The sequence below is a fragment of the Limulus polyphemus genome, unplaced genomic scaffold, assembly GCF_000517525.1.
Source record: "Limulus polyphemus unplaced genomic scaffold, Limulus_polyphemus-2.1.2 Scaffold551, whole genome shotgun sequence".
Taxonomy (NCBI): domain Eukaryota; kingdom Metazoa; phylum Arthropoda; class Merostomata; order Xiphosura; family Limulidae; genus Limulus; species Limulus polyphemus.
The window spans coordinates 344389-353552 of NW_013666161.1; the positions used below are offsets into that span (position 1 = coordinate 344389).

The 9164-nt window shown below is 36.7% G+C and overlaps 1 protein-coding gene across 5 annotated transcripts in view; it reads right to left on the bottom strand.

Moving 5' to 3' along the window:
• LOC106459043 (putative fatty acyl-CoA reductase CG5065) overlaps positions 1–9164 on the bottom strand; it is a 122958-nt gene that overhangs the window by 48922 nt on the left and 64872 nt on the right. Inside the window, exon 1 of one of the 5 annotated variants that reach the window (XM_022385421.1) lies at positions 4397–4472. The exons of the other annotated variants lie outside the window; for them this stretch is intronic. The gene's annotated coding sequence lies outside the window, so the exon portion shown is untranslated. Of the gene's footprint in view, positions 1–4396; positions 4473–9164 lie in introns of those variants that run through there. 5 annotated transcript variants of the gene reach the window in all.

Consider the following 9164-nt stretch of genomic DNA (forward strand, 5'->3'; position numbering starts at 1 on the left):
GAAGAGAGGTTTCAGAATTCAGTCAGAGATTCTGAGATGTGGTGGCCTGAAGAGAGGTTTCAGAATTCAGTCAGAGATTCTGAGATGCGGTGGCGTGAAGAGAGGTTTCAGAATTCAGTCAGAGATTCTAAGAAAGAGTGATGATGTGAAAAATGAGCTTAAGAATTCAGTTCGAAATCTAGAGAAGTGCAACATAGACAGAGTAAGAAAACTCGATCTGAAGTTTAGAGAAGCGCTCATGTGAAGTGTTTGAGAACATAATCTAAAGAAAGGTAAAAAAAAAACAACTACTAATTTCAGTATTCGCCAAAAAGTTACTGATCGTGAGATTGTCATTGGTCAAAAAGTAGTAGATGGTAAAAATCAAGTTTCGTAAAAGTCATGTACGTTCTCTAACCGAAATAACATAAAACGACCCAATGGTTAGCATACCGGACTTTAAAGCTGGGGTTGCATGGTTCGCGCTTTACACTTTGAACTCGTGAGTGTGTTACAAAAGTAACGGTCAAATCTTATTATTTGGCCTCGGTGACAAGAGTATTACAAGAGTTGACGGTAGGCAGCGTTGACTGCTTTTCCTCTAGGCTATCACTTCGAAATTAGGGATGGCTAACGCAGACAACCCTTCTGTAGCTTTGCACAAGGTCCAATAAACAATGACCATAAAACCACCGTTTTAAAAGCTGTAATTGACAACTTTATGCTCTAAGGAGGTAAGTCATAATAGAGCCCCAAGATGTTGGCTTTCCTTTTTAGATATCGTAAAGGATTTGAAACCTTGAACAGTTGAAACGTTCAGCGTAATAATGCCCCAAGATAACAGTATTAGAAATATTTAGTGAACCATAGCAAAGTTAAAATTTTAGTAATGTCATGAAACTAAATTAAGTGCTAAAGTTGTTTCAGAGTTTTTCACGCAAAGGTACACAAAAAGCTGTCTGCATATAGCAAACCCTAATTTAAAACTGACAGACTATAGGGAAGGCAGATAATCAATATCGACTACCCCCTAACACTTGGGGTACTCTAATCTAACCGAATAGTGATATTTGACTGCCACTCTTACAACGCATCCAATGTGCGTAGGGAAGTTTGGCGGTCAAATATTTGTTTTGTCATTTCCTCTGTTTTGACGAAATGTCGTGAAAAGCTTGTTTGCTTGTAATTAAGCACAAAGCTACACTATGGGCTATCTGTGCTCTGCCCACACTGGTATCGAAACCCGGATTCTAGCGTTGTAAGTCCCTAGATATAATGCTGTGCCACTGGGGGGCATCGTGAAAAGAAAATTAAAAAGTTCACCGTGTAATAAAATATCTCATAAGTAAACAGGGAATGAAAAAATTATCAAAAAGTCCACAACATCTCAGTAGCACACATGATGGCTAGAGGTAAACGTAAATACATAGACTCCTTCTAGGAATCACAGCTTTACAGTCCGTCGCGCTAACCACTAGGCCACGCCCAAGACCAGAAGATGTTTTATAATACTTATTACTTTCTAATATTTGAAACAAGTTATTATTAAGTACAAGCGTAAAAAGAGAACATAGTTTACCTCCTATGTGGCCCTCACAAAATAGTTTAACTAAAATGTTACTGCTGAAAATGGGGACACATTCCTACGACTCATTATGTTACTGTCTAACGGTTGTCCCATCTTTTTATTTTTAAACTGAAATTACTTTGCGATCATTTTTTCATTAAAAAATTTATATACACGTATATAATGTCTCCTGGAAAATAGGATGATACTAATATATATCACTTCCAGATATAAGTACTACCCAAAAGTTTTTAGTTTGTTTCTAATTAAGCACAAAGCTACACAAGGGCTATCTATGCTCTGCCCACCACGGGTATCGAAACCCGGATTCTAGCGTTGTAAAAGTTTTTAGTTTGAAGCACCGTAACACACCTAAATAAAAGCTATATTTATCTTAAAACACATAGGTTATAAGTAATTCGAAACAGTTTAATATTAATTTCAAACAATAAAAGGGAGTATGATTTACAATAAATATAAACCCTACCCTATTTCTACATTGTTTTTCATCATTGAGACTTGAAAAAAATATATATACATTAAAATTATAAATTGTTGTTGTTTGAAGTTAAGCACAAAGCTACACAATAGGCTATCTGTGCTCTGCCCACAACAAGTATCGAAACCCGGTTTCTAGCATTGTAAGTCCGCAGACATATCTCTGTGCTACTGGGGGGCTAAAATGATAAAAAAAATGAATACCGAATAAAGGTAGGAAAGAAAACAACAACAAAAAGGAAGGTAGGGATTATAACAGAACACATGGTGATTTCTATACTTTCAAAAATGTATACTTTACTCATAATTCTGTAATTACCTCGTTCGCCTGACCCCGATGATTCAGAGATAAGCTTGAAGGCTTAAAACGCTAAATATTGGGGTTTGATCCCCTACGGCGGACACAACACTGAATTTTGAGCTTAATAGCGAACAAATATATCATTCGCTTAAGTATTTTCATTAAGGCGTTTATACAACGTGTAGGCATAGATTGAAGTAATTTTGTTATTTTTTTATTATTTAAACGAGAATAACCAAGTTGCTCGAGACCTACATACACTAACTCAAGCGTAACGCCCCTCACGTTGAAAATGACATCATGCTTGTATTTTAGCGGCTACCATGGGACATAAAGAAAAATTCAGAATCTTAAATGACGTCATTTTTCTGTGAAAATGCCATAAGTTGATACATTATAATTTCGGGTGTAATATCATATCACTTGAAACGTTACACCATCGTAACCGAAACCCCGGTCAAAGCCTGATCTCAACAAAACTAAATAGATAAATACGTAAAATGTTTGTTTTGTCATTTCCTCTGTTTAGACGAAATGTCGTGAAAAGAAAATTAAAAAGTTCTATGTATTTACGTTTACCTCTAGCCACCAGGTGTGCTACTGTAATGTTGTGGACTTTATAATAATTCTTTCACTTCCTGTTTACTTATTGAGTTATTTTTTTTTACACTGTCACTTATTCTAGGAATCACAGAAAAGGGGAACTTACCACAAGTGATTTTGAAAGTAGATACAGCGAAACTTTTTATAGGAACTCACTGTGCACTGTTTCTAAGAGTTAATGACTAATAAATTCAGTCATCATTATTAACCTCCAAGTATACTATAAGTATAACACACGAATTTGTTTATTTGATCTTTATCCTAAAAACACACGAGCTAACATCACATGCTATACCTGTTGGTTTGTTTTAGAGCAAATCCACAATGGGCTATCTGCTATGTCCACCGTGGGAAATCTAACCCTGGATTTTAGCGTCCGTAGACTTACCGCTGTCCCACCAGGAGACCAAGGACTATATACAACATCTATAAATTTACAAGATTATTAAAAATTGTTGATTTAAAAAAGAGGAATAGGGATCTTCAAAAAACAAATACAAAAACAAGATAAGTAGCTTAAAGTGAAAATGCAAGCGCCAAAAAAGTAAACAAATAAGCTTAAGGTTTGAGACATGGTGTTGACATTATTTCCTCAATATACAAATCCCTATTCTGACTCTCCTAAATATTACAGCTAATTTAGCAATGTAAGACTAGAGGGAAGGCAACTAGTCATCACCACCCACCGCCAACTCTTGGGCTACTCTTTTACCAACGAATAGCGGAATAGACCGTCACACTATAACGACCCCATGGCTGAAAGGGCGAGCATGTTTGGTGTGACGGAGATTCGAACCCACGACCCTCAGATTGCGAGTCGAGCGCCCTAACCACCTGGCCATGCCGGGCCCACTGCTTTTAGACATGGATTCAGAATAGGAATTTGTAGCTCGATGAAGTGGTGTCAACACTATGTCTCAAATCATAAGCTGGTTTGTTTACTTTTTATTGGCGATTGCATTTGCATTTTAAGCTACCTCTCTTGTTTTTGTATTTTTTTGAAGATCCCTATTCTCCCTTCTTAAATTAACAATTTTTAATAATCTTGTTTCATTAATTTTTTTTATGTCTATCATGGAAATAAATCTGTATATTAACAATACTGTATATATATGTACTATATTTATACCCTGTAGCTATATGGGGAGTCTGTGAACACTGGATTGGAGGGATTACTGAACTATACTGGAATGGTGCATGGATTGGATTTTCTAATCGCATTAGTTTTATACATGCACGCACATGCAATGCATGTTGGCTAGTATTTATATCTATACATATACATGCAGATTTTACAGATTTTTAGGTTGTAAAGCCATATATATAAATACCCACATGAATTTTTCAAGTTGCATAGATGTTTGTATATATATTCAATGCAAATATAAGACAATGTGTCATAATATAATAGGATATGTATACAAATAAGCATTTGTAACATTTCTTACAGTTGCTATGTTTCCCGTTTCCTCCTCCTCTCCGCTGGCCATAGTAAGGAAGGTCACGGTTTTGCTGCAGATGGCCAGATTTCCTCTTATAGTGACATTATGCACACTCTACAAGATCGAAAACGTGTTAATTAATAATTATGAATTGATTATATTTATATGCTCCCTCAATTTCTTATGGAGGGTGACGACTACAAACTCTGGTTGGTCGTCGCTGCAGCATACTTTATCTAAAACTATTTTCTGAATAAAATATATAGCTACAACATTTCTGCCTCACTTTAGCCTAGAATCGCCATCTCCTGCTTGGATGAACCTTGCCATTCCTTATAATCAACTTCAAGGATGGCTACAGTTTCTAAAAATTCGCAATCACGTAGTGTTGGCTATAATTCGACACTTACCATCAGCCATCACCGTGATTTCCGATCCAATGCTCTCGAAACTGAGCTTGGTGCTATCTTTTAAACTACGGCTTAAAGATTTCTGTTGTGAGAGACAGTCTAGACGTTTGTGTAACATGGCTGAAATCGATCATGCAGTGGTAAAAAAAACAAAAAACTGTGATCCTGTGAGCAGCGTCGTGCCCGATAGGGCAGGAAACCTATACATAAACAAATGATATGCGACATCTATACAGTTCGAAGAATAAGTTAACAATCGTTATGGTACATCTGCCATGCCTGCCATATAAACATTAAATTACATCTAAGGCTTGTACGCAGCTATATACGTATGCATGTAGTAGATTATGAGGCTCCGTATAAACCACAGACTACATTAAAACGATTGGGTGTCAACGGTTATGCAGCCGCTGTTATTTGCTAGATAATCAAATAAACTTTAAAACTACAATGCGCAATGATGCGTTTAGTATTTTGATTGTTTGAAGTTAAGCATAAAGCTACACAAAAAGCTATCTGTGCCCCGCCGACCATGGGGATCGAAACCCGGTTTCTAGCGTTGTAAGGCCGCACACATTCCTCTGTGCCACTGGGGCTGCGTCTAATAATATTGCCCAGGTTTTATTACAATACTCACAGACATTTTTGGTGTAGGCTGGCGGAACAATATTAAATAATAACAAAGAAAAACAAATGGGCAATCCCTATTATGAACCACTATCGTGGTTCAGGATTACGATTGACTCACACTCTCGCTACATAAAAGCATAATAAAAAATTAGCTTTCAAAATTTTTAATTGTGCGGGTCGACGTTACATAAAAAGAAAAAACCTACAACTCGTATTATGACAGTCAGATACCCAATTACAAATATTAATATACAAGATAATTATTTTATCGACTTGTATATGAGCTTAAAACCCAGCACAGTGGTTAGGCCAAATGACCTTGATTCGACAGCTCAAGCATTTCAGACCGCTGCACTGGTATATATATTAAATATCATCAGCTATATCCTAATCATTAGTTTGCTGGTCAGGATCTTTACTCAAGTTTACTCTCGCGAGAATATCTGTTTAGACAGTAGCTACTAACTCCATCCTCTTTTTTTTTCCTCCACGTTTCCTAGGTAAACAACGAAGAAAGCCCACATTGCTGGTCATACAAACGCGCATTTACAGTGACGTTGTCCCAGTTTGTTCTTGTGCTGGTGATACGTATACATCATGTGTTAATCTCATTGCCCATACAACACCAAGATTCCTTTCACCGTTCCTCTATAGCTGTGCACACACGTGAGTATATATATATTATCACGTGATCATAGAGAATCATTTGATCAATTCCTGTAAGAGCTTTTGTACAATTTGTGAGATACTCGCAGGTAATTAGAATCTGTAGAGTATGAGGTGGATAGGAGGGTTTAGTAAACATGGACGGATAAGAACTGAATTAAAAACAAGTAAAATCCCAAGTAGCAAATTGATGAACTGATTTAAAAACAAGTAAAATCACAAGCAGCAACTTGAAGAAAACTGAATTAAAAACAAGTAAAATCCCAAGCAGCAAGTTTGTTTTGAATTTCGCGCAAAGCTACACGAGGGCTATCTGCGCTAGGCGTCCCTAGTTTAGCAGTGTAAGACTAGAGGGAAGGCAGCTAGTCATCACCACCCATCGCCAACTCTTGGGCTACTCTTTTACCAACGAATAGTGGGATTGACCGTCACATTATAACGCCCCCACGGCTGAAAGGGCGAGCATGTTTGGTGTGACGGGGATTCGAACGAGTTACAATTTGAGGGTCGCGAGTTCGAATCCCCGCTACCGAACATGCTCGTCCAGAGAATCCGTTATGGACATGTAAAAAGCAGCATTATAGTTGTTTGTTATGACGGTACCATCTGTTTAGCCTACTCAACAATAATTTTAGGCAGTTAGGTTGGGATTTTACTTGTTTTTAAATCAGTTCTTCAACTTGCTGCGGGCCCGGCATGGCCAGGTGGTTAGAGCGCTCGACTCGCAATCTGAGGGTCGCAGGAGCGCCTTAACCACCAGGCCATACCAGGCCCATTACTGTCATGTTCACTAAATATTTCTATTCACTTAAACGATTTCCTTCTTTTTTTTCTTCTAACGATACCGCCGGAATTTTGCCGCCCTAGGCTTGCGCCCAGTCGATCATTGCCGAAATACGTCACAGAATGTGCATGGTACTTTCAGTTTAATATTTTAAACTTTTATGCAGGTGTTCTTGCATTTAGTTAAAAACGAGTTATTGTAAATCAGTCGTCCTCTTGCATTAATCGCTTCCTCGGGCAAGGGTTATATACTACAGTGATCATTCTTGTTAAGGTTAGCATACTTCTTCAGACGGAAGACTTTCGAAACCTCGTTTTCTACATTTGTTTTTTATACAACAGGCAGTTTACGCCCATTCTGGTGTACTCATTATGAATACTCTGCCTAAACAATCTATCGATGAAAAACTGATAAGTACTTTGAGTAGACCATGTAGTCCTTTTACCCGATCATCTGTTTTCGACGCTATCTTTACGTCGCTCTACTGCAGCGGTTACCATTTAGTGGTTACCATGTTAATTGTGCAAAACGCTCTATACAAACTCCAACTACATAGTTTTTAGTGGGTCATTGGTAAGTTTATAGACTTATAACACTAAGATCCTGGGTTCGATTCCCAGTAGTGGACAGAGCAGAAATAGTCTTGCGCTAACATAAACAATCAATATTTATCATACTACCCTGAGAAATACTTGGTCGTGACCTGATCTTTGTCAATAGCATTTATAAACTTATCTTTCAAAAATAAACGTTCTGGAATGGCTATCGCAACTGGTAATATTGGCGTATATGCTAATCTCGAAGGAGTAATATGTTTGTTTGTTTTTTTATCAGGCCCTTCACAAGCCAGTGGGGGACATTTTTGCTGAAAAAAAACTACCCAATATGGTTTTTCTTAATTTAAACTGAAACTTTTTGGACATTTTTTATTGGCTAAAAAGAAGGCATTTCCCAAAATCTTTTAGCTTTGGGCTGCGAAAAGTGATTTAAAGTGACTGAAGTCCGTGAATGCATCACAAGCTTAACGGCCAAGCACAAGAAGCATTGAAGTCTCCAAATGACACGCAGAGGTATTCAGGAACCGTTTAGAACCACTTTGGTAGATACTGAGCAGCAAGCTAAGTACAATATTATGTCTGTAACTGTAGCTAATTAACTAATCCAGACAGTAAGGAGTTGAAGATCTGCTCGCTAGTTAACGAATCCAGACAGTAAGGAGTTGAAGATATGCTCGCTAATTAACGAATCCAGACAGTAAGGAGTTGAAGATATGCTCGCTAATTAACGAATCCAGACAGTAAGGAGTTGAAGATCTGCTCGCTAATTAACGAATCCAAACAGTAAGGAGTTGAAGATCTGCTCACAGATTTAAAAGCTGGTCGTGAATTTTTATGTTTCTATAGTTTTTAAGGTTGGACAGTCTAAGTTAAAAAAATACGCACTTTCTGTGATTTTCTATTCAAATTTATTATTCGGTCTCTTTCTTTTTCATATTTCACTGCAAACAACCTAGTATACTAAACTCTGCCAATAACTTGTTCACCTGGTAAATTAATAGGACTAGATGCTATTAGATAAAGCAGGCTGAAGACTATCACATCTTTATGATTGAAAACTTCATTTGACTACACTATATCCATGATTAAGTTTTTATATTCCATTGATGAAACAAATCAATTAGAGAACTTTCTGGAAAGGATGTCTTAGTTAGTTAGTTTAGTTTTTTGTTTTTTTTTTTTTGCTTATATCTTCAGCAATGTCTCTGTAATCAATCTCTTTTGTGAGTTGTAATACGAAACATACTAAAAAACGTAAATTTTTCTTTAATTGAACAGTTAATACAACTGAAAACGTTTCAATTATACAGAGGAAGTTCCACTGAGTGAAGTTTTCTAAAATCAACCAAGTTGAATTGGTAAGAGTTGCCGATTGTCCAAACTGCGATTATAAGGTAATTATAGCACGTGTTATTTCATTATTACAAATATCTATATAATCAGGCTTATGATGCTGTTAAGCTAACCTCTTTTCCCCTCAGACGTTAACAAATATAGAATATATTTATGTATTATCTCTCTGCATGACATTCAAGCTCTTTGTATTTCCAGCATTATTTTATCCTTTAAACTGCGTGTATATGTAATTCGGTACTTATATTATGAATGTTGATGTTATGTCAACATTTAGACTGCCATTCACTCTATATATATATACTGCTAGTTCATTATTTTCCCTATAGATAGCGTTCAAGAATCTCCGTATTATTAATAGTTTTAAGGATTTG